This window comes from Polyergus mexicanus, unplaced genomic scaffold (genome assembly GCF_030449975.1).
Source record: "Polyergus mexicanus isolate NDT 795.1 unplaced genomic scaffold, iyPolMexi1.0 SCAF_15, whole genome shotgun sequence".
Classification (NCBI taxonomy): Eukaryota; Metazoa; Arthropoda; class Insecta; order Hymenoptera; family Formicidae; genus Polyergus; species Polyergus mexicanus.
This window is the reverse complement of record NW_027223335.1, coordinates 2,752,281-2,779,760: the sequence shown is the minus strand read 5'-3', so window position 1 is coordinate 2,779,760 and position 27,480 is coordinate 2,752,281. Positions and strand designations below refer to the sequence as shown.

At 37.2% G+C, this 27,480-nt stretch overlaps 1 protein-coding gene across 1 annotated transcript in view; it reads right to left on the bottom strand.

Moving 5' to 3' along the window:
- The window catches only part of LOC138939948 (homeobox protein aristaless), a 110,411-nt gene that overhangs the window by 26,845 nt on the left and 56,086 nt on the right, over positions 1 to 27,480 (bottom strand). The gene's annotated exons all lie outside the window — the stretch shown is intronic.

Sequence of the window (27,480 nt, the reverse complement as noted above, 5' to 3'; positions counted from 1 at the left end):
CGAGAAAAATCTTTCAGTTACAGTGTTTATCACGAGACATCAATCTCTAAATGCACGTTCCGCATATAGTGATAAGTATCTCAAAAATATCTTCTAACATTGTGCGTGATGAGTCGCGAGTGTCGAAAACTAGCGATGGACCATCTACTCCTTGGATTACTACGCGGTCGTGTCTACCGCGATTATTTGTAATCGGAGTCCATCGCTTCGCACGCTTGAGTGTTCGTCGCGAGACGTCATTCTCCAAACACATGTTTCGCTTAGCCTGTGATAAATGTCACGCGAGTGTCCTCCAACATCACGTGTGACAAGTTGGAAATGTCTTTAGCGATGAGCGATCGTCTCGAGCTACCCATTAGATTACGCGATCGCAGTCGTGTTTTTTCTTGACCGACGTCCATCATATTTTCGGATCTCTATTTTTTACATTCAATCGAACTCTTTATTAAATATATCAGGAGTTCTAGAACTCTTTGAGAGGAAGAACTCTATTAATTATATTTTAAAAATAGACTGCTAATTTCACAACGCGGACGGTAAGTGAAATAATTCATCAGCTGATAGTGTTAAAGATTGAAATATATATATATACATATTTAATTATTAAATATGTTTGAAATAAAATAATATGTCTATGTGTGTATATTATAACTTGCTGTCTCGAAGACATCTTTGTGCATTCGCAAAAAATTCATGTATCGAATACGCGCAAGTTATCTTGTCGAGAGAGATGAAAGATACGTAACGCGCAGTACATAAATCGAATAAAACGATACTATCGCTTCTCACGCCCGTTAATTTTCTTACGCGACTCCCCTTAATCCGCGTACCCTTTCGCTATACTTTGCGAACCTGATGCCTACGGTTAATCTTCGTACTGCATCGTTATTCGATACGAAAAAAATAAATCTCGCGCGAGAAGACCAGGGCGTTTCCGCGGTAATTTGTGGTGCGGAAATATAAAAATTCGAGAAACTTACTCGGCAGCGATTTTATTCGCCGCAATTGTATCGCACAGTGATATGTGTAAGCAAATAAAATGAAAATATTGCATTTTCTTACTTAAGTGCATTTCTCCTCAACGTAAAACTTCTTCTTAAATAGACGGGATACAAATCTATTAATGAAAAAAATTTTATTTCATGAATCTTATATTATGAAAGTCGAAAATTTTTCTGATAAAATAATAAATTTGAGCGATTTTTCAAATGTTTAACTCTGGCTTTAAGCAGAAATAATTTTTTGCAATACAAAACAATATATCGAAAATATAATAAATTCTAATTTAAGGCATACATTTAAAATTAATTTTAATAATTTGATGGTATACAAGACTCTAAAATATAAATAAATATATATATGATTTATTATTATACGTTAGGAGAAAAGCGGATTAAAAGAAACATATAAACGCTGACGCACCTATGTGTGCGACAGAGATATCATTCCTTTCGTTGCGACCTTGCCTCGTAGAGGAATTAATAATTCTTACAAGTTCACTTGACGTAATCGCGATGCCAACTTCGTAACAACGTTCGATATTACTTGTAAATTGTCGATATCGTTCACTATAGATATATTTACGAGCCAATGGTTTCTAGAGGCGGAATTAAAAATGATTGTTGCTAATGTATAAATGACAAGACAAATTTACAAATTTAAAATTTAAAATTTCTCAATGTTTAATCTATTTACCACTTAGAATAAATATTTAAAGTAAACATAGATAAATGTAACCAAATCCAAATTTTAATTTTTAATTTTTATGGCATGTTCCGTTTATAAAGCAGAAAAATAATAATGATGTAAATAGATTACGTAAAGCGAATATATAATAATAATGTATTCATACCGTCCGTATACATACATATGTATGTACTTGATTCAATTTAGCTCAATTTAAATTTTTCACGAAGCTTAATACGCAACGATTACAAGTATCTCTATCGCGTTTCGCGCATATCAGTAAAATGCAACGCTTACATTGTACGATCGTATGCGAAGTCTTTAAAGAAAACGGTGGTTGATGGAGGAAATTTCTAGAAGCGAGAGGTTCGATGGAAAGCCGAGGTTAAATAGGCGTGAGATGGAAAGGGGAAGGGTCTCGAAGAGATTTTACGCGGTTCTTAAGCGGCAGTTTTTAATCGAGGTAATTTATCGGAAATGAGCTTATAATGCCGATAATACACAACAGATCTAAATCTCGGTGGATTTTCCTTTTCGCTCACACGCACTACGTGTGCAACTACGAGTTCATCGACGCGCAAGAAGCTATGCAGAAAGAGAGAAATAATGTTGAAAAGAGAAAAGGAGACGAGAGAAGAAAAAGAGAGAGAACAGAACGTGTAGGTAGCCTTCTACATTATAATAGCATTAATGGGGCCCGAGGCCGCACTTAAGCGTTCGCTTGCCGGCCAGTTCGTCGTTATTAACTGAAAATTACCGAAACCGAAATCTAATTCGCGTAAACACTATAATTTCATCGCATACCGTGGAGTCGGGAGTCGCTCTAAGCATTGGCTCTCTCATATTCTCCCCTTGCGATAACACATTAAATTCTTCGGCTTAATCGCGAGCGAACAAATATAATATCCCCTTGCCCCCTTGAGATAACGCATCTATTCACTACAAGCAGACTGTATCGATTTTTGATCCTAAGCGCTGCTCATTCTGCATCGACTTTATAACCAGTTTCGCGCGCTTTGCACGCGAGGATAACGGAATTAATCTAAGGAATAGTTTTCTCTCTCTCTCTCTCTCTCTCTCTCAATATAATTACCATATTTGTAGCTATGTTATTATTCGACAAAACTTTCTATAATACAAGGTGTGAATTTTAATTTTACCGATAAAAAAAATGTTTTATAACATCTCCTTTGTTTTAGAAACCATTGACATCAATTCGGTTATATTCTTCACAAAAATTTCTCGCGTGTTTTTCTCAAAAATAATTGCTAAGAAATAATTCACTCATTCCTTTATCATTCTATTACATGGTAGAGTAATTCCGATTGACTAATTACAGCTTTAAACGATAATATGTAAATGAAAATATCGGGAAAGCGCGAATCTTTAATTAACACGAATTCATAAATGTCAAACCACAAATTACTTTCAATATAATTTTACGAAATCGACTATATCACAACTATGTACTTCGCGTTATCTCGTCGATGTTATTCCCGGCGCGGATTAGTGATAGCTGGTTTATGCCTGGCAAGTATAATGTCGTAATAAATATCGGCGGGAACGTGTTTTAGTGCGATTCCATCGCGAAACGGGTAGTAACCTGTATCGTATCGACGTTACTTCATTTACCGCGATCTCGATCTCATGTGGACCCATTTATTTCTCTCCATCGGCCGTTAGTTGCGCGCGCGCGCGCGCGCGCCTTGACAATATCATGAATGTTCAATTAGATACGTCATGCTTGATTAGAAACGATAGAGCAGATTGCAGAGTTGTAACCGATGGTTAATCTTGTGGACGCCAAGAGATATTGCTTTGTTAATACGATCAATAAAATTGCAGAATATTAATTTATATCCGTGTAACTTTTATTCGTTATTTATTATTACATTCAAGCATACATATATTTATATGTTATATATTGTCGCAAAATTAAATTTCAAGGAAATGTGCGATGAAATTTTATTTTACGCTTTAGTTCAATTTTGATTTTATTTTGACAGAACTTTTTTTTTTTTTAATCTCCAAGATTATAATTATAAAAATCCAAGCAAATACTTCACTTTTTAATTACGCGTCGACGACGCGGTGCAAGTGTGCGGAAGTTTTTTTTTTTTTTGGAGGGGGGAAGGGTGCGAATGCAGCACTGCCATGTCCACGTGAGAAACGGAACTTGAAAAACTGCGTCATTTCTGTTACATTTGCGCGCTGTTAGCATCTGGTTATACACATACATACGTGCGTACGTTGTCTAGTGCGCGATTTGCGTCCGTGCAAATTAGCGCGTTGCAATCAACCAATTAGATGAATCATTGTGAACGCTTACGCGAACGCGACGTACGCAGTACGCACCGTAAACGATAGCGGCGGCTGTTAATTAACCGCTAATCTATTACCGCGAGTGGCAATTAAATTTTCCCGATCTTTTCCATCGCGAGATTTCTTGTGATCCGCGCGAATTATATAAAATATCATCGCTATGTTTTTTCATCTTTTCTTTCCTCTCATTCGCTGTGTCAGTGAAATCATATCCGAATCGCCTCTTGTTCCGTAAGCCTAATTGCGGATGAGAATATAAAACGGTCGTTATACGTTATTTCTGTAAAAAGAAAAAGGAAAAGCTATTTTTTTCAAAGTAGACAATTATTTGTCTATTTATTTCAGTGATACGTGTGAAACAGATCTTTCTTGTGCGATATATTAAACCGTTACTATTTATAAATTATACTATATTTTGTCGAGAGACCCGACGATATTCCCGATTCGCGATTATCCGATATCGTATCCGCGCATGTAAAGATTAAATTAAAAATTGCAGGAGATATCATTTTAGTATAAAAGTAAGGAAGGCCAATAATCGGATAGCATCTTTCTTATTCTCTTGTACGATATTTTAAATTAAATTAATTAAAACAATATTAAATCAGTGTTAACATTAAGTGAAGCTTTTGGGGATGTAAGTAGAAAGAGTTTTCTGCATTTCCGAGAAAAAAATTGAAATTTTCCGCGAGCACCACGAAAGACGGCACTAATTCTTGATACAAATGGTGCGCGGAGAAAAAATGCAGTTGTACCGTATTACACAACTGTGTAGCGTGAAGGCTCATGTGAACGATACTTAATACAGTCTTCGCGGATATAGTCTTTTTGCACCGGTTCAGATACCTCGACCGACGACGCGACGCGCTTCTCGGGGTGAGCTGTTTCTACATCGAATCATACTTGCAAATTCGCGCTAATAGACGCATCAGTGCATCCCGCGACAAGGATCGGCGTCGACTCTCGTATTCACGATCCCTCGCGCGCGATAATAAGCGGCAATTATGAATTATCGGCGAGTCCTCTCCGTTCGCTCCAGCCGCGATAACGCCGCAGATAGCGCCGGATATGTATACGTATCTTCCGGATACGGGCGATGTATCCCGCGTGTTCGATGCACCGCGAATGCGCTCGTAGCTCCCGCTCGTCGGTTCTCTTTTAATGCCTCGAAGAACCCGGTAAGATTGCGAGATACGGAACAGCTGAACGCACTCCGGACGTGTGAGGGCAACCTTTGACCCTTTACGTTATCCATTCCTCTGCCTTTGAGTATTCTTTTTATCTCGTCGGAATAAATGACCTTAACTTCTGCTGTTATTAAAGGGGAAAGGTAGAATTTTTTCTGCGCTATCTTTCATCCGTTATTATGTATATCTCAGAAACACGGTTAACTTATATTTCACAGATATACAATACATTCTATATATCTGCTATTTTAATTTACCAACGCGCGTGTTTCACCCAATTATGTAATAGCTTCGTAATTAAACCGCAATGAAAAACACGAGCGTTGTAAAATGATCTCTCGGTAGACCGATTACGACTCCGGGCTCTATCGATTCGTATAATTTCGTGCGATTCGATCGATTTCGATTTCTCGTGGTCCATTATGAAACGAAAAGACTGATTTAGACGGTGATTTACGTAAGTGTACAATATCGATTCAATCGTTAATCAGCATCGCGGCGAAACAGATAAATAGATTTTTTATTAGCCTTATAGATCGCAGTTTTTTTTTTTTTTTTTTTTTGCAATAAATCGCAATAATCGAAAATTAAATCAAATCTTCGCGAATTAAAGTACACTGTAAATTTTCATACCGTTATTAAGATTAATAACGCGATATGTCTGTATCGATCGAATTATTTAACAATTTTATCGTACCGCGTACTTTCAACCAAGGCGAGATATAATTCTTTTTTCGCGTGATATTTACGGCCTCGGTCTCGTGATTTAGCACGAATCTGTTTCGCGAACGGCCTGGCAATGATCCGTAAAATAGAGATCCTGTCGTTCCACTATGCGCAATTGACTCTCTCGATCGCGGTTCTCGAATCGCGTCAAGTATCGGCGCCGCGATCGCGATTGCGTATTTATGAAACGTCCTGCGACCCCGTCGTGCGCTCACGTATATCCGCCGATTATTACGTTGTAAAGATTATCGTGTAAACTAGGACGCGTGCTTGCTGGTACGTTTCGCGTCCGTATTGTATAAGCACGTATACACAACTACCAGTGAACGCCGATGAAACATTATCTCCCGGCGAAGCTGGAGAAAGGCGAGGATTAAACAATGTCATAGGCGCCGACAAGATTTTTCTCAAGACCCTTTAATTTTATCGTTCATCTTTAAATAAATACCGCACTTGTAAAAACATTAATTTTATTTTGCCAATAATTGTTAATTTCAATATACTAATACAGTAAGTTTGATTAATATAGTGAATATTTAACGTTAAATGTTCGTTTCTTACAAGAATTATTGAAAAATACAATCTTTTAGCTCTTTCAATCGTATTGATAAACATTTAGTATTTTTCACATTATTATAGACAAAATTCCGGTGTCAATTTTAATTCCTCTTCTTTAATCACAATATTCAATATCGAAAGGATTCGAAATGAATCTTTCCTTATTGTATGTACGGATTGAGAAAAAGATTCTCTCGCGACGCCCATAAACATCACGATTGTGTGCCCGAAATTTGATGCCGAATCACGTTTACAATCGCGCGATTCTCGTTTACAATCTGCAAATTGGCACATTATCGATCCTGGGAGAAAGCATTCACCGACGATTTACGCACACGCGAGTAATTAATGATGGCGATGATAGCGGCTAGTGTAATTTGCGCGGCGTCCGGGATATCGCTCGATCATCGATCTCATTCGCGCTGGTTCACGAATCGACGGAGGTATGTATCGTATATGCCGGGCGTGTACCACAATCGTGTCGATTCGCAAATAAAAATTAATTCGTACATTGTGCGTGGTAGCCGCTTAAGTCACAGCGTACATATATACATATATATACATATATATGTATATCGTTCCGTTTTACGCGCGTCCGCGCCTCGATAATGATCGTTAATGATCTCTGCACACATGATCGCCAAGGAATGCCATGCTGCCCGCCGCCAGCGGTATTTGCACACACTTCGCCGTGTCTTGATACTTTGATGTACGCGCATACGCATATGTCTGTCAATATAGTAGCCGCAACGGTGTACATTATCGATTATCGCGAGACGAGAGAGAGAGAGAGAGAGAGAGAGAGAGAGAGAGAGAGAGAGAGAGAGAACGAGAGATCTTCCCGAAGATAGATGTGGTTCGGTCTCCTTCAATCGCCACCATACACACACGGGATCTTTAACGAACATTAACGACTAAAAGGAGAATTCCGCGCACAGATCAATTATATACTAATATAAATAAATATAAGTAGAGAGTAATATATTATATGTATAGTATATGATATTTTCTCAATATATCTGACATTGTGTTTTGCGCATGGGTAAAGATACGTAGTTAATTGTCGCAATATGGATTGGAATGTCGATGAAATGTTGCAACACACTCGTAATGACTTATCGACTATCACAAACTTGTCGATGACTATTCGGTAATTTTTGTACCTCTCCGTCAAACATGAATTGATTCTTATATATTAATTTCTAAATGATGAAAGTAAACTTGAGTCGATAGTATTGTATTTAATAATATTCAATGTATTTGTCTATTGAAAATATTAACTTTTTCAATTATCAATTTTCTGAGAATGGAATTATAATTTTAGCGCCTTTAACTTTATAGCGTTATAAATTTAGAAAGATATATTCTCTACACACGTTTTCAATTTTAAATAAACATAAAGATTATTTATTTTCGCCTGTCCGCACCGCAAAAGTTTCAGCTCGTCCAAAATATTCCGATCACTTTGATTTGCATCAATTTTCATCGATTTTTGCGAAGAAGCGTGGACCAATCGGTTGATCGGCGCGAGTCGGGCGCATGTTCGCGTTAATCAATAATGATCGTCTAGGCAGATGCGCCTTCGATCGTCGATAGGGATTCGCAAATTCGCGTCATTAGGCGTTCTGTGAAAGAGGATCTTTGCGCGAGGCAATCGGCACGGTGTGATAAATCACACGCATCTCCCATTGCAAAGTTTAGCGACGTGAGAAATATAATTGGCCGCGCGCTTCAATCTACAATTTAAATTCATAGCTGCGCATCGAAGGTTTTGCCCCTACCCTAATAGCGCCGCTCGTTTTCGTTTTTGCCGGGTGCACCTTGATCCCGTATAATTAGAGCTCGCCTTTTTTATTCGTCCGAAATTGACGAAGTTGCTACAAATTACGCAAATCTAGTGTTTCCGATTGAGTGGATCGATTCATTTTCTATTAAATAATTGTTGACATAATATTATAGAAATCTAAGGAAGCGCGTAAGAGCGCGTACAAGACGTATGTTTAAAATAAGAGAAAAAAGAAGAATTTAAAAAATTATTTTAATAATTATGTGTATATAATTGAATAACTTTTCTTTATCAAAAGCTGCGAACGTTCGGAACGTTAATACTCTCAGTCGCATGCGGATTCCGCAGCGAGACCCCCTGCTAGAACGATCGCAAAATTTCGAGACGTTCAACGGATTAACAAATTCGGTTGTAAATACGCTCCTTGCAAACGACAGCGCCGCGGCATGTGTCGTCGTCGCCCTCGTCCCGGCATATAAATCTCGCGAAATGCTCGGTCCGGCTGCATAAATACGCGACGCATCGTTGTCTCGTGCATTAGTCTTGTTCTTGCACGGCGATTCTGAGAACGCGCACAGCGACAAACCACGACGACGCTCGCAGCGTGTGTTCTCTTCTTTTTTTCATCCTCTTTTGCCTGCGAAAGAGCGTGTACCGGCTGCTAGTAGGCAGATCTTGGGCAGACAGTCACAATTATCCACGGCAGTTAATTACCAATGGTGTCGCTATCAATTATTAAATCACGTTCCTTTGTGGTAGGCACATACATATGTTCGCGATGCACTTTCTATCGCGATAAAAATTGCGCGTCCAACTGAATAATTGGCCTCGACGCGCCGTCGATTAATTTCGCCTTCCGACATATTGTAAGAAAGCGCGAGTGATGACATCAATGTCATACGTTACTCGCTTAATTATATAATATGCGAGACAGAGATAAATTTTTTCATACCGCTCGGTATAAACTGTTGCATGTGACATGCGGAAAAAGTGTGATCGAAGAGATCTCCAAAAAATATGGTTCTTCTTGAAAATTTCAAGAGAAAGAGAAATTTATTTTAAATAATAGTTCTCTTGAAATTGCACGTTAATATTAATATTTTATGATTTTTCATTATTATATATCTCCTCCATATTAAAAGTTACAAATTTAGTTGCGCAAAAGATTAAAAAAAAAAAAAAAGAGAGAGAGAGAGAGAGAAGATAAATGACAAATATTAATCATGTTTAACTCGACGATGCAAGAAAGATTTACGAAATGAATTAAATTATTATCTATTTATCGCTTTTTTCAGACGATTTTATTTAAATTGTTGATTCACGTATCATCATTCGATCATATTGAGTTATGGCAATCAAGACAAGAGGGGCGTCGTCCATTTATCTTATTACAACGATCTAATACATCAATTTAAAAATATTAATGCGACACGTTCGTGATTGCCTTCGACGAGCAAAAAATGAAGTACGTTTTTATCCGTACGCAATTATTCGCAATTATTTCTTGCGCGCGCGGCAATCTGTTGGCCGAGATTGCGCGGCTACTTTTTGCTACTTACTCCAACGATTCAGGGATTTGATGGAGCACACATGGAAATTCGCGTGAATCTGATCGCGCATACGCGCGCTGTTATATTAGTACTACACTGTATCGCGGTGTGTTCGCCATTGTGGTAGCCGCGTCGCGAATGGAAATAGTGGAGAAACGCGCACCGGCTCTCTTGATTAATGGCGGGTAATTACGGTTTTTGCCGTCCTCGTAATTGTTAATAATTGGATGTAATCGTTATGCCTTTTTTTAATCGCATTAACCGAGACACACGCGTGGCATTGCGCAATATTACGAAAAGAATTGCCGCGACGTCCTCGTTCACTGCACGATGACGACGATGACGATGAACGACAGGACGGAATGACGACGGAAGTACGTGGTCGACCCTTCTCGTTCCTACGTCCGGCTACGCGAGGCGACGTGACGATGATTGATACAACAATCATATGTGTGATAGCGTTTTTATTTTTATGTTTTTATTAGCATGTTTTGTTAGATTTTATATACACGTATATAAAATTACTCTTATAAAATCTTGATGTAAAATCTCTATTTGAATGCCAGTTTTATTTATTTATACAATATTTAAGATTAAAAGAGCAATTAAATATCGATTGCAAATAGTAAATGAAGTCATCGATTACAATTACGTTAAGAAAGTATGCGATCGTGGAATACTATGTTCTCGTCCATCATCGTCCACGTATCGAGCATCGAAGCATCTCGCTCTCTTCGTCCTCGCGTTCTTTTATTGCTGCGAAGGAATAATAATAGCGGCGATGCGTCGGGCGCGAATAAGGCCACAGCTATTTTGCATAATTGTCGAAGAGTATACCGTCGGCGCAATCAAGAAATGAGTCAGCTTTTTGGAAGCGGCCGGGCAAATTTCACCTTGTAAGAACCCGATGCCGCCCCTTCGCAGGTTGTTCTTAAGCATTAATTCGAGCCCCTTCGAAGGGTAACTTGCGAGCGTAAGATCGTCCCGCGGCAAAAACTTTAATGGGCCTTATTACGCATCGGCCTTGCACGATTAATTAAATATTCGTTCATTTATAGCAAATGAATCGCGACCGGATAATCGTCTATAACATCGATAGTTGATAAGCATTTGAAATTATCACGGTTAACGCAACGGTTAGTTAAATAGCGAAATAAAATAATAATTAATCTTTTTTTCTCGACTTATTCTTGCTGCTTATCTTGATCTCTTAATCGTCGGTATTATAATTAAAAAAATAGAGATGTAATTGTTAACTGATATTTTATAACATCGTAATTCTTTAGAATTAAATGTGAGAGATCGTTAGAAATATATATTTAATAGATTTAAATTGCTAATTTTATTATTAACCTTAATGTGCGAACAAATTTGCATTTCGCGTTACCAAGAACGTAATAATATTATTGCTTTACTTCAGTAATGCAATAATTAAGAAGTTATACAATAATTTAGCTACTTTAGACTTATAAATATTGCAATTTGCATTAATTCCCGATATATACATATAATGTTTACCTGTGACCTTAATAAAGGTTTTTTTCTAACTTCTGAATTAATTTAAAAGAATTTTGCTATCTGCATTGCATGTTTTTAAAATATTTTTTAATTCATTAATTTAATAACATTTAAAAATAAAAACGTAATAATGTAAAAGATTAAGCATTTTTTTCAGTAACTATAGATCAAATATATAAGTTTTGCCATATATTTATATCAACTTTTGAATTTCTGATTTTTTTTTTTTTTTTTTTATTCTTTCTAATAGCATCTTAAAAGCAATTAACATGATGTAATTGAAAAGTTATTAAATATTTATTTACGCTTTCGACAACTCGAAAGATGTATCATCAAGTAGCGCCATGACCTTACGTAAACTCGATAAATTCGAAAAGTAAATAAATCGATCGTGCGTAAGTACGTCCCGTGTCTCGGAGGGAAAAAAATCGCAAGACTAATTAACTATCTGGCCGCTGACCGGGTCGAAGCATCGCAATGTTTGTCGAAGGGGGTAAGGGGATAGAGAGGATCAGGTTTTCTACCGGTTTTCCAAATCCACTTACGCATCTTCGCCGTCGTCGGCGCGACGGCAGCCCCCGTGTTTCTTTACGCGGAGCCGTTTGATTTATGCGCGACGCTTAAAGAGCCTATTACTCTACCTCCGCGCAACTTTATCTAGCGATCAATCATCGGCTGGCAAGAAGTCCAGTCTCCTGTGTCCGGGCACTGTGTGCGATCGCGCGACATGCGTACGTAAACTGCAGCGCGTACTCGATATACACGCGGTTACTTATACGCGTTCCGTGAAAAAAAAAACAACATGCGAAATCATGTCGGCATTTATAGAACGATTGCCAGTCCGTCAGCGTATCTCATTTAACCTGCATTGCGGGAGGTTAATTTGGCGGTTAATCCCGTTTAGAAAATGTAGACAAGATTGATCTCTCGATGTAATTGCGATTTAATACGATCATCAAAGTTTGTAGTTGAATTAATAAATCATTATTTCGGCTGAATTTTATGGAAAAGTATCTTCTTCTTACTCGATATGTACCTTGTTATGAATAATTTTCTGCCGGCTTCTCCAGAAAGTATTACAAACTTGTAAGATATTTTGAAAATGTCTTGTATACCATATATGTATATACGATAAATACACGCATTACTCAAAAATTTTCTGATATTCTGAAGAAATAAGTATTCTAGAAACAAGGACCTCAAAGTCTAGACAAATGAAAAATAAAAAAATATATTTTACAATATTTTCACGTCTCTAAAACAGAAATTACGCGATCTAGCCGACAGTTCTCGCGACGAAAGCATAAATATTGTCGTTGACACTTCGCGCGCCATAAACATCCGTAATGGTGAGAGGCTTGTCGGATCTTCTCGCGACCCGATCGCGACAGTACCAGAGTCGACGGGTCCCATTGTTTCGCCTCTCCAACGGAATTCTAATTAAGGAGATCGGTCAGATAGTGACGCACGGGAGCGTTCTAGCGACGCGCTAGAGGGTTATTAGACTTTTCTCGGCGATGTGGAAAGGAGTAGTAGTAGTAGTACGGCGGGATGGTGGGGTAGTGGACGCCTGCCGAGGCCTGCAATTATTATTCAATTTCCGTAACCGCGCTTATCTTATAACCCGATGTCACAACCGTGGCGGGAGAACGCGCTCGCCTGTGTAAGCCGGTAAGCTGGGGAACGAGCAGCGCGGGGAGCAATCGCAATTGCAGGGGGTCGCAATTAAAGCCCATTAGTGCACCGCGGCGACGACGGCGCGACTACACATGCGTCGTGTTCTGACATGAGTGCGAGAGACAGAGAGAGGTCGCAATTTTCGAGCCATGCCATGATATCCTTGACATTCTTCGCGGCGTGCTCTCTTGCAATTGCATCTTTCATCGACCAACCGCGACGACACGTCGTTACTCTAATGCCATAAGATTGTAACTGATGACGATCTTCTCCGTTCTCTAGAGACGTACCGCGAATTTATTCACTGGATTTCTTCAGCGACATGTGATGTTACGCGTTTTTCGAATTGTTATCTTTGATCAATGATTTGAAAAAGACGTTTCTTTGAAAGAAAATTTAATAATTCGAGAATTTGTAAGAAGCATTTCTTTTTTAATTTTTTCACACATAAAAATCGGAGGTTTCTAATTAAAATATTACGCACACATGACAATGCTATAAAATTATAAAAATCGTCGAGCGTGAATTTTTTTTTTTTTTTTTTATTTGACACCTATCTAGTGTACTAAATTACTAGGTGTCAAGTTTGCAGCGGTGTTGTGTGCGATTCTAACTTGAATTCGGGCAGGATTCAGGAAGGTTCGGCCGAGATGCCACTCGATATAACACCGATAACCATCGTCGCCGTGGTCATGGTCGGTTACGGCGACATGCGTCGCCTTCAGTTCTTTAATCGCGTTCCGAAAAGCCGCGGAGCGCATCGAACCGGTGCCCCGTGTGACCCCACGTGCTAGGGAATAAAATGCCGCGGAATAATTAGTCGGGGCAGCCGTGAGTCGGCGTTAAATGCATCGTGCAGGATGTCCTTTGTCCTGGCGAACGCGTCGGTGAAGTTGGAGGTGATCGTTACTAGCTAACATAAGTAACTTTTCTATGAGTAACCATTATTTGCCGATAATTTCTTTATAAATGCAGAGCCGAATAAATTTATATGAATAAAACTCATTTTCCCAAACTTCTTCTTATATAAATAAAAGTAATAAAAATAATAGAACGTGACAGATAAAATATATGCGAGTTAACATATATATATATATAGTATGTATACATCGTCCAAGTTTAATTATCGAGAAAAAACTCTTACCTTCTTGACGAAAAAAAAAAAAAAAAAAAAAAAGAAGTGAAGGAGAGATTTTAATAGCTCGCGTAATTAATCATCAATTACCAGCGTAATTAATCCCTTGACAAAAAAAAAGCATCATTTCATGTGAAGAAACATAGGTCCGTTTGTTTTGGATTGTGCCATGAGCATTCCAATGATTCTTGAAAATAGGACACGCCGATTTCGATCCGGAACGCGGTTTTTCGCGATTTCTTTTTCTCTCGCGCGCGCGGTCAGCTTTTTCTCTCCCGCTTCCTGGAAGCTGGGAGGATTAATTCGTCACAGATTCGGTGGAGATCCAGTGAGCAATTTGCTGCTCTCTCCCTTTCTCCCTTTTTTCTTCCATAGCGCGTCCACCAGTCTCTGTTCGACCGAGGGAAGCAGCTGCACCGTGCGGACTTTCAACGAACCTGGGTGTCGGATTCTCGGAGCTTCACGGTGGTTTTCGTGGCGCTATCCCACCGCTATCTTTCGGACCGCGGTAATGTGCTTGCCTTGTCTCCGATTAATCCGAGTCCTCGTGGACCGCTGGACCCACGATACGCGCGAGTCCTTGAAATTCGTTGAAAGATGCTTCTGCGACGAGCTCGCCGAAACTTTTCTACATTTCCTATAATAATCATTCAACGCGTGACGAAAACTCCAGCGTATTTCGGCTATATTTCGAGTGTAATATGATAGAAAAACATTTTTTTTTTTTTTTTAATTAGAAAAACTTGTTTATATATCCTCTATGAAAATATATATCTTGCTATCGATGTATATTTAACGCATAATTAATTGTTTCTAGATAATGCTAAAAAATTATCGTCTATGCGGATTTGGTGGATACTTTTGTAAACAAACTTTTCATGTATAAATATAAATGTAATATAAGTTTAGAGTATATAATATTTATCATTTCTTTAAAAAAATTAACTATTATATTACTAGGATTAAATTAATAATAAAAATCTATTTTAAAGATTCTTAAGGTGGCTTAATCGAAGAGAGATAAAAAAAAAACGTTCTTTTCTTTTTGGCTAAATTGTGCCGACTTCTCCAATGAAGATCTTGAGAAAAGGGGATACTTATGGACACGTTATGCGTCCTACGATGTTCTCTCTGCCGTTCTCGGTGTCGCATCACGCGAGGATCATCGGATGTTATCTCCGGCCGCAGGAATGCGGTCGCAGGTACGAAAATACAAATAAGAACTCGCGGTGTCGACACTTGGAATTAGGATCGAGAGAGCCTTTTAGATTTTATCTCAGATTAGAAGCCGGACCACGCGGCCACGTGCCGGCACAAGCGAGGACATTGTTAATCCCCGAAGGACCACCGACCATCATACCGCGATCCGTTCGTTAACCGGCTACGTTAATGAGCCGGTACGTCTAATCGGTCGTCGAACTACTTTACATCGCAGTTAATCGACCGATAAACGGCGGGTAGTCGGCAAATAGAGCGAGATGAGCGAGTACCCCACAGCGAAATTGAGATTGATTTAGATGATACGGTGGCAATTGAGCATTGATAATCGAGTATGCTAATACGCGAATTTGCAGAGTTCAAAGTTTGTATAATTTAATGGATTACTTCTATTTTAATTATTATAATAAATCGAATAGATAAAGCGCGGGAATATAAATTTCAGAAATTCAAAACTATACAACAATCAAGGAAGAAAATAAAAAGATTTAACATATTTTTTTAACACTCTTTATATATTATATAATATATTCGAAAGATATCAGCAAACATTGGAACATTAAAGCATCCCAGAAGGACTCCGTTTCTGTCGTCTGCGCGATATCGTACGATCCAGGAACGTGGCGGGTCTTGCTTGGGTCGGAAAAGAAACGAGCCTGTCCTCGTCCCTTCATCCTGTCGTTTTCGGGGGACGAGAGCAGCCGGGGAATTCGCGGGCCACCCATCGGGCGCGCTTCCCGACGTCGAGAAGAATCGAAACGTTCCCGACAGATTACACGGAATTGACTCGTCGCCCGCGAATTCCCGGCGCGCAAGAAGAGGATGAAAGAAGATCGACGACGATACGGGGACGCGGCCGGTGACTTTATGTTAAATGGATTAGACAGCGGTATGCGAGCTCTCGATGGATTGCCTTCCCCGCGCTTCTTACCATCTTGTTCCCTAGCTCCGGGGCCCCGACTCGGACGATCGTCGTCGTCTTCTCGGAACAGGTTCGATCCGAGGATCCTTGCAGGCTAAAGCTCAGGTGGCGCTAATTGCCTCCTCGAAGAGCAAGTTAATCGATGAATTCCGACGACGCGTTGCAAGAAAGTAATGAAGATCGTGACACCGATCGTTCGCCAACGGAAGCGGACACTGTTGCGTCTTATAATGTCAACTCCTGGCAACACACGTACACGCGTACATATACGTTTGTCAACGCCGTCAAACGTGTCTGAAGTATTCATATCGAGACTGGAATCTTCAAGTCATTGAGGAAGGATGACTTGCAAGTCATGTCGAGATAAAAAACGGATAGAATCTTTACATCTTTACTAAACAAAAGGATTATAAAGAATAATAGTCACCATTACACTCGTTACAAAAATTTAATATCGAAATTATATTATTTGCTATAATAAACTTGACCAAACCAATGAACTAAAGTTTGCAAAAAAAAAAAAAAAAAAAATAAATAAATAAATAAATAAAAAAAAATGCGGAAAAGTCGACTAAATATAAATGAAAATATCTTTTGAAATAAAATTTTATTTTTTATATGTTTTTGGTTCTGAAAATAGTATTGATTTAAATTATAATTAAATTAGATTTGAATTTTTGAGACATAACTCTTTGTAAATTTATTCTATATATGAAGAAAATGGACTTTTGTGCGCCTTATTGTATATATAATGCTTTATAATGGCTCTATAATAATCGGTAATTAAAAAAATAAACACGAATAAAATCGAAATGGAGCTACTGGCCGTGAAACATTAAATGCAATTATTTGTAATGCTAATTTTGAACTGAAAATAGTTGAACGACTAATATCGCGTTGCATACAAAAATTGCCATACTATTAACATATCTAATATCATTATCGTTAGCCACATTGTTGCATTATATACATGCAATCGAATTTTGTCCTTATATTACTCTATCTAGTCATTTGTTAAACGTGTCATTATATGCTGCTATCAGCAGTTAACTAATTTATAGCAATATATAATTATATGCAAAATGTATTGCGAAATAAAAATAGAATTTTACGAAGAATAGGAATTGTTGGGAATATAATCTTGGATGCAAAAATAGAAAGACACACTCACTGTATAAGTATTCATAAATAATTAGAATAATTGATACTGGGAAAGTGAGAGAAGTGTGTTGAATGATGCTGTTTTACACACATCCGGTTTCATCAGCCGTAAAAATATATTATTTCCCGTTTCACGTTATCGTATCTCGCATTTTTACCTTGTAAAAATCCTGAAATACGCGCTACTTCCGAAGAAGAGCGCGATCAACGACAGGTGAGTCCACGTAAGAGAGAACACCTAATGCACGCAATCGGCAACGACACGCCAATGAACAATCTTTTTTTACATTCCATGGACTCTTCTCTTGCGCCATAAAAGTCCGCACAGGTGTTCGACCTAAACGCGGCGACCTTCGCGGAACTCGAGCGAGACTTTTCTTCGTCGCGGGTCCCTTATACGAGAATCGAGCTCGCGGATTCCCCAACCGCATCGGGACGCGATCGTAAGAAAGCATCCGAGATTATACCGAGGTTGCTGGGCCGACTTCATGAATTAAAGAGGGAGGCGCACGCCATTGACGACGACACGTCGGACGTAGCTTTTTGCATCGATCTTGGTTCGATTGCCGATTTATACCTTTACAGTAATTGTTCTTTTAAATATCTTTCTATTAAATACCTTTTCTACTATTTGTTCGAACGATCGGTTGTTTCTCTATTCTCATCTTTTCTCCTTCTGTTCTCTTTCATCCTTCGTTTCTCGATTTGTCCGCTTTTTCTTCACAAATATATATCTTCCTGATCGGTCGAGAAAGTTGCTTGATAAAGACGTTTGGACATCGGATAAACGAATCCGCGAAACTATTATCTTTAATCACGTTTGCTTAGCGATCCCACGATGTCTACGCGTAGATAAATATTACGTATGCTCGTTCTTTCATACTTTTTTCTCGTATTATGCGCACGTCGAGTTTATTTATTCAAGCGATCATTTACGAACGATCTGTCGCGACAAACAAGATCTGTTTGTATATAGTACATAATGGAGAGAAACGAAACGCTGAAAATGGTTTAGAAATCGATGATTTTTCCTCTCTTTCTTTCTTTCTTTGAAAAAATTATTTTAGTAAAATAAATTTTTATAAAGAGATCTATTCTGACATATCTATTTTTTAACATTAATATTCTATTATTGAAAGTTTTCGGACGAAAGAGTATTATTATATACTATAATTAATTAATTCTGATGATATGAAATTTTTATTAAAACATGTTTTATTTTTATAGTAGTTAATTGCCAGGTGCGATCTACACGAAGTTTCATGCAACATTGCACTTGATTACTTTCCTACAACTGTAATAAAATTGGAGGAATACGTGCGTATTCCGACTCTCTTATTAATTCTTGCTAAAGTAGTAGACATTCGAGCGTTTCAGCATCTCGTTTAAACAGCGCGTCTATAAAATCAATTTCGAAAAACGTAGAAAATTACAAACATATAGTTAGTATTTAATGTCGGAGTATTGGCCTCGAGATAAAAGATTCGCGCGATCTTCCTTCGTCCCGTAGACTAGGATGATTAGATATATAATTATAGAACTTTCGTTTTTACAAAACGGGTTCATAAATTAATTCATTTACGAGGAATACACTCGGCAAAATATTTAGCGACATGTATAAATTGTTTCGTGCTCTAGACCGATTATAGCATCGCGCGTTTCTATATGAATACGAATAAATTACCTATGTGCGTATCTATAATGTATTTAGCGTGTATGCAGTACCTGCTTAAAAAGTGAATTTATAATCTCACTTATAACGTTTTGTAGAGACGGCATATCAGCTTGTTGAAACGATTAAATTGACATTATCGAATACACTGTTGCAAAGTTAATAGAATTAGCATAAACAGTGCGTTAATCATCATATTCGCAGCGAAGCCGACCGTGAACGGGCACTCGGGTTTCTCTTTTTGCTGTCGGAAGCATAACTGTAATGTGACCATAAGACATTTTATTTCGCGTGCGAAATAATAGTTTGGAGATTATAAAGCATATGAAAGAGATATAATTAATGCAGATATATGAAAATTTCGTTTTTTCCAAAATATATAAAATAGAAGAACAAACGCGTAAAAATAATTATTTAATAAATAAATTTAAAAATAAAAATTAATAAAAATTAAAAAAAAAATTTTTTTGTTTAACAGATTAGACTGATTCGCGAGTAAATATTTTTTGAGAGAGTAGCATATATAAATAAAATTATATAATTTTTATAAGTGTTATATTTTTCTTAATGCATACAAAAATATATATCTATTTGTAATTGCCTCTAACGGTGTAACGGTAATCGTCTTAACTGCCTACATATATAACTGATAAGGAAGAGGATTTCTTGATCTAGTTTGGAAACACTAAAATTTATCTCGAGATGGTTTCCAATTGAGACACTTCCGCGATAAGTTTGTGGATAATTACGGGTAGGTTACAAAGAAACATTGAGGGCGTGCCTAAGAGAGGATATTATTTACATGCTATCCGTTTTTGTGTTACGGGCGTTTCCAGGTTGCATTAAGCCGCGGAAACACCTGTGCCGCTCTCGGGAAAGGCACACTCGCATGCTTAAACTCAATTAGCCGACGAAATTTCATTTTCCTTCGCAACCGCCGCCGCAGCGCGTCCGAGCGTAAGAGGCATTAAAAGGAAAAAAGGAGGAAACGTTCGACAAACATATCCTGGGACGCGGGTGCTTTGCTAATGGGCCGAAACACAGCTGTCCGCGGAAGAGGTTGTCCGATGAACCATGACCTATCCCCGAGCTTTCAATATGCTGACTCATAATTAAAACAAGAAAGTAATGTTTACGTAACCGATTAACGGTGTACGAATAATACTTGTTGAGTTGAATATCGTAAAATAGAAAATTGATATTTTGAGTACAATGAAACGAGTAATAATGAAACAAAGTATTTATTGGAGAATCACGTCTTATTTTGGGAAATAAAAATACAGAACGCATCGGTGTATGTGTGTTGCCAGAAACAGATTAATAAAATATTATATAATAATAATTATTAGTCGTGATAATATTTGACAGAAATAACGATTTGCATATTATTCAACGTAAAGATTCATCGGATGTATGTGTATAGTATATGTAATGATGAATCTTAAATTATAATACACAGTAAAATAAAATACACGTGTATTAAATCACCGTAAAAGGTGGTATTTTGCGTTTATTGCATCGTATAATCCTGCTAATACTTCCTCGAGTACTTCAAGAATCGTTCTGTCTTAGCGTGACGATATACAAGCATGAATTTTAACGACCAGTACCACACGTTACGGTATTTATATCCGCGCCGGCGTGCACAGACGGCGTTTAAGTAACTTTCGAGAATCATTATCAATGTTGCAGTGCGTCCGCGAAAACAAAGGGAAAAAAAACGCGATTGGATCTTAATAGCCCAGGGTCGTCGATGCCTCAGTGCTCGGCTTGGCAAAGTCGAGATTGAAGACGTCGAGGGATATAGGAGAGGCGAGTTTATCGCGATGTATCTGATATGGGCGCGCGCGCGCGCGATTCGGCGCCGGAGGGCATACTTTTAATTTTGCGAGGCCCATTACGAAAAGTGATATGCACCATTCGGAAATAAATAGCCAGCAGCAGCGGGCTCCACGTGCTTTTTGTAATGAGCCCAAGCAACTCCCCCGAGCGGGGTGGAAGGAACGGGGAAGAAGAAGGTGAGGAGGAGAGAAGAGGTCAGCGAGGAAAATGAGCCCCGCCGTGGTGGCAGGTAGTAGTTATCTCCCGAGTGAGCTCCCAGTTAATGACAACCCCTGATGCCCGGATCTGCCCTGCCTATCCCATGTATATCAGCTGTCTCTCCGCGCGCTCTCGCATCATCCTCCGACCGAGTTTTGTGTTTTTCGTCCGCGGCGATTTCGAGAGATTTCGTGCGTTCAACAGGTACGGAAACGAGCGCGTCTCCTCGAGTGTCGATTCACATTTTTCGATATACAAAGCGATTTAATTCAATTATTTACGAATATTTATAATCATGTATAGCATATATTGTTATTGTAAATTATATAAATATATAATGAGCTTTTAAATTCTATTAATTCATATCGCCTTTGGTGAGAATTATATAATCAAAAGTTTTTCTTTTTTTTTTTTTTTTTTTTTCAAAAATAATATTTGAAACGTTTTTTTCTCCTTGTATTTTTCATAGACAGCTTTGAGAAAATTTCTTGTCCGGTGTAACTCGATATACATTTTAAATGATCGCTGGCAGTCAGGGACATTAAAGTCTTAACTGTTACACAAACCGCTCTACTTCTTTCCGCGAACAATAACTTAGTTTAATGTGCATTCCATTCCAAGTGTGTCCTCGAAGCGATCGTACGACGGGAAAGTCTGGAGGACTCGTTTGACCAGATGAAATTAATCGAAGCTCTAAATAAAGCTATTTTACGGCACGCCAATTTACGACATGGAACTAGACGACATTAACACTATAAAACGATTCGTCGCTCAACGATATACACGCTCGATTTTCCTCTTTTCCGTTCTTCTTTCTTTAAAGAAAGCGATCATTTATCTGAACTATCTACTCTATCCGGTATTCACAATTAAGTGCTTGTATATATAATATCTCATGATTGGCGCGAAAAGTTTTTCTCTCTTTTAAAGGGCATTTAATTTTGAAAATTAATTAATTCCCATTCACTTGCGCGAATAACTTTTAACGATATGGGTTTGGTTAATTGATCTTCGTAAAATCTCGCGGGGTATTTACGATGATTATATCGATAATTTATATATTACGAGCAGTATTTTATCATTATTTTAAATTATTTTTACTTTACATCTGAGAATATTGTTTTCGTGATCGTTCTCCGCTAAATACGTGCATCGAAGAATCTCATCGACATATTTCTGCGAAAGAGAGACGTGATCATTATAGCTGCGTATCATATTTTTCTCGTTAAATGCTCGGTCGTGACGGTGCACTGTGGCAATTACGATCGGTAAACGGGTTTAATATAATAACCAAACATTGTTGTGAGTGATACTAGCGACAGCTGCTGCTTATACGGGAAGCAAGCCGGCACGTAAGGCGACGAGTGTAATTACACGTCCTGCTCCGATTAAAATCGTACTGGTTTGATTATCATTTTCATATCTCGTACACCTCTAAGCGAGTTTCTCGATTGGAATAAATCAAGAAGGTCTCTATCTCGAGTCGATATACTCTCAATGAAAATTATATTGTATTAGAGTGTGTATCATCTTTTTTCAAAATTTTAAAAATATCTTATTCTCTATTTCTTAATTTAATATTCCATTCGGAATTCACTTGAAATTCAATTAAAATCCATTTACTCAATTTAAATAAAAAGTAAAAGCTTTATTTTCCATCTACAATATTTTATTGTAGTTCTGAATTTTCTAGAGTTTTATTCGCGTTGCTAATTAGGAAATTATTGGTACTTTTAATATTCTATAAAAAAAAAATCAATTCCAAATTGACAGCTTGATAACTGGGCACGATCGAAAATGATGACTTATTTTTTATTGATATTTATTATGAATAAAGCGTAATGAGATTTATCGAGTATCATTGCGATCGCATACTATGTGACGAATTGATTACAGTAATTACAATCATTTCTTTAATTATCCTTAATTTACTCCACTCGTTACGGGTCCAGACTGCTCCCATGCTAGTGGCACATCGCTAAATTGCGCGGAACGTATGTTACAATATGGTCAATTAATAATAAGAATGTTGAAAGTAAGTACGTGATAAGAAAATTAACTTTGCCTTTAAACTTGGCGTAAAAATGGCGGAGATAATAATGCGCTTGTCTGTATTAGCGCAACAGCATTTTGTAATCGAAGCCATAGTACAAGTTATTGGCTTGAATAATGCGAAATGCGATTTAAAATTGACTGAATAATTATTAAAAGTAACTTTTATTAAAAGAATAAACGAGAATACGTATCATAATTAATGTAGCTAATCCGAAGTAACATAGAAATATTACGCGGAATATTTAATACGGCTAATGAATATGTAATTTATGCTCGTGAAATTTTTGCATAATATGGCTTATGTAATTTTCCCGAGTACACTGTTTAAAATTGATAAATATTCTTTAATAAGCGAGCGCCCGATATTAAATTGATGCAAGTAATTTATATCCGAGGAAACTCTTCTCTTCGTATATGGTATTAAAATGATGAAAGTAATTTTGCAGGAGATTCTTTCTTCTCTACCCATATTAAATGGATGAAAGTAAATAATCGCTTTCAATGAGTCGAAATCACGTCGTTATTTGTTAGCGTCAACTACATCATACTTAATGTCATATAATAAAGCTTTTGCCGGTTATGCGTCAATCTGTACCTTAAAGAAGCGTATTCTATCATTGATCTACTAATATTTCAAAGATATGAGTTAAAGACAGTAGAATTAATATGTCAGACCGCCATTGACATCCGGGCCTTTTTCGAGATTCGATATTTATTCACCTTACCCACCAATATCTTTCGTTGCCTGACAACCGTGCGTTAACGAAAGCATTACGTATTTACGTTAATTTTCTTGCATGCGTAATGATGCGCGCAATATAAATTTTTTCGCGCGCGATATCGCGGTATTCACGTATCACGTTGGTGATGCAATATAGCGATAACGTTTATATGCTAAATAACCGGCAATCTGCCGGCACATATCGTCGCGAACTGAAGGTGCGTCTCGCAACGATCCGCTATTAATTACGCGGAATAAAGGTACGGATGCGCGTTCAGTCTAATTGAGTATTCCGACGTATATTGCGTGTGCATTATCTTCGTGCAAGGGAGATAGGACCCGCATGTTTCCTCGTCGCTTTTTCGCAGGTGGCCAATGAGCGGTTATCGAGTCCCACGGCTCCTGTTAAACGTCCCCTATTAAAAAGATGTATCGTCTAAACGCATGGCGTACACATTGTACGCGCGATCGCTTGTAATCGTATGTAATTGCATTCCAAGTGTTTCATAGCTGCTCACGCATATTGTGGAGAGACGCGACGTTGCAATCCGAGCAATTGACAGTTAAGAGACGTTAATCGTTGCGTTTGATCGGCGATCAAAGTACGTGCTTATATCAGTTTGTGTCGCGATCGAAAACATCTGGAGAGTTTTTGCAAGCAATGTATCAAAGACTGTTAAAACGAATTGATGTAATTTAAATTTATTTTAAAATAATATTCTTCCCCCCCCCACACACACATATATATATATATCTTTTTATTAAATATATTAGCAAAAAGTGAATACATTAATTGAGGTGAATATTACTTATGACATTCATATTTCAATTACATATTTTGTTTTTACTTGATATAAAATATAAATGATGATTACGTATAAATGCAAATGTTAATAATACGCGCGATAGATAATCATAACACATTTTTACATTAAACTATAAGAAACATTATAGCTTACATTAACATATAAAACTAATTTAATAGTCATTAGTATATCAACAAATAATATACATGATTATAATATACTTGCATAATTTTCAAGATTATTTCGAATAATCTAGATATGATTCTATTTTTTCTCGAATGCTGTTAATTAGACTTATTAACATTTATATATTAATATATTAATATGTAATAAGTCAATAAATATATATGTTGATGACATCAATATATAGTTATGTTCAAAAATTCTGTATAACGACTGTATCAAATAATAATTCTGATTGTGGGTCTTGATAAAATGTTGGCTACAAATTGCATTTCGAGTCCCCTAAAGCGACATCAATTTTGCAAAAAATTGATGATTCGAAATTGAATTTTCTTACGACTGTAATACATATTTTATCTACATTAGTGAACATAATTGTTAGGTTATTAAATGGAAAATAAATTTATGTATTACCAGTTTTAAGCGTTATTAGCAACAAGTTTGAAACGCCTCGAGGACAAAGGTGTGTAATTGAAAGAGACAAATGCGAAACATAGTGCGAAAATGCGTTGTAAGCCACGTGCACATTGTCAGTAATAAGGAACGTGTTGCAAATTGTGATGGATAAATTTAAGAATATAAACTTGTTGAATAAAATTTAAATACGTCGGGGACAAGTTCTATCAATAATGATTCTATTCACTGCATCATTCAATATCACTTGAAATAATTTAAATAATTTAAATGATTTAAGTTATTTATTGCAGCTTTGACTATCACGTTTTTTGTCGATTATTTTATTGGCAGATTTTATTTTAAGATGTCTCGAATTCAAACTTGAAAATTATATTACCTAGCTAATACATCATAGATTTAAACTAATACAAACAGAATTTCGAGCCTAATTTTAATATTATAGATTCGAAAAAATATTCTTATTGTCGCTAATAAATATAATAAATATAATTATTTTCTACGACATGCAATCACATCTCGAAATGCAAACTTGATGAAATCATAACTTTGATAGCCACCTGCATGTTGAATTTAATTTTGAGTATTATTTCATGAGCTGATTTACTTATTGAAGATATATTTATAGTTCATAGTACATCATTTATCGTTTGCTGATGTGCACGCGGCTTTACTCACGCGCATAACCGCACAGAGTGCATCGCGAAATGATCCACGCCATTCGGAATAAATTTGCACGCGATTACATATAGTACATTACATACAGTAGAGCGTGTTGTATATTCGTTATATATAAGGTAGAAATGGTTGACAGTTGATTTGCCACGAATGTCAAAGGCTTTAATGTCAAGGACTGTCATCGTGAAGAAGCGAAGGAATTTTGCAAAAGGCTCAGTTTCAAGTTTTATTTAATAAAATTGTACAGTTGATTGTGTTGAAATATTTAAATTAAGTACAATTGAGGCATATTATCGTATATAATTCGTTAACATTCTAGTGATTGTGAATATATATATATATATTTAAAATCTTATTTTTGCAAAAAGAAAGAGAAAGAGATAAGAAAAAAAAAATCCCGATTCTCTTATGGAAGAAATCGGAAGGCCATTGATATTAACAAGTGAATTTTGTTTTAATTATATTTTAATTTGGGATTTTTAGCAAAATATTCGATGACGATTAAAAAATTACAATTAAATTTGACAAAAGATGCAATTTCTTGTACGCATTAACAATATGTTTTTGAATTTTTAAAATAACTTTAAATTATATTCGTAATCTTTTTTAAAACTGTTGCGATTACGAAATAAATTAAATCGAACAAAGTATACATTTTTTGAACACTCGATCATCATTGAAAATTATATTGTATTTTCTTTATATTTTTCCAAGCAATATAATGTCAAATTCGTCTTCAGTTTTCTGTCAAACTTAAGACCGAACGTGAAACAATTATCACTTCCACTCAACCGAGAACTTTCGCGAAACTTTGCAATGCCAGAATCGGCATAAATTTAATAAGTTTACGCTTTAATTGCCGGTGTCACCGGGCGCTGAGAGAAAAAAAAACCGTCGATAATTTTATGCACCAGAGAGTATGCGTTACGCGACACCGCACGCGGAAAGGGGGAGAGAATAATTCGCGCGAATGTAACGCGGTTTTCTATGGTCGAGCAATCATTGTTTTTCTGGGCGCAAACTCCCGAGGCCTTCGATCGGCCCCGAATAACGGCGTTTGTACTACCGCATTATATTTGCACATCAAACAAAAAATGCCGACGTGAGCCGAAGCAACTGAGATGATAATGCAACAATCTGTCATACGTCATCGATCGTCGGTTGATACGCGACGTTTCAACTAAGCGTGCCACTCTCTAACAACGATTTGCGATACCGGTCTGTTCACCGATCCATTCGAATTGGTTTTGATGTTCCCCGCTCGAGCGTTTGCGCAATTAATCATCCTTATTACAATGCAGAAAAATCTTTCCATTGAAATTAGATAATCGGAATCGACCGAACGTGCGCTTTCGCGCTTGCGTACGCGTATTATTTGCTGTGGTTACATACATTTATTGACAGTAATCATTCGATCTAAGACCTTTTACTTAATAAGAAGGTGTTTTGTAATCTGTACAATTTC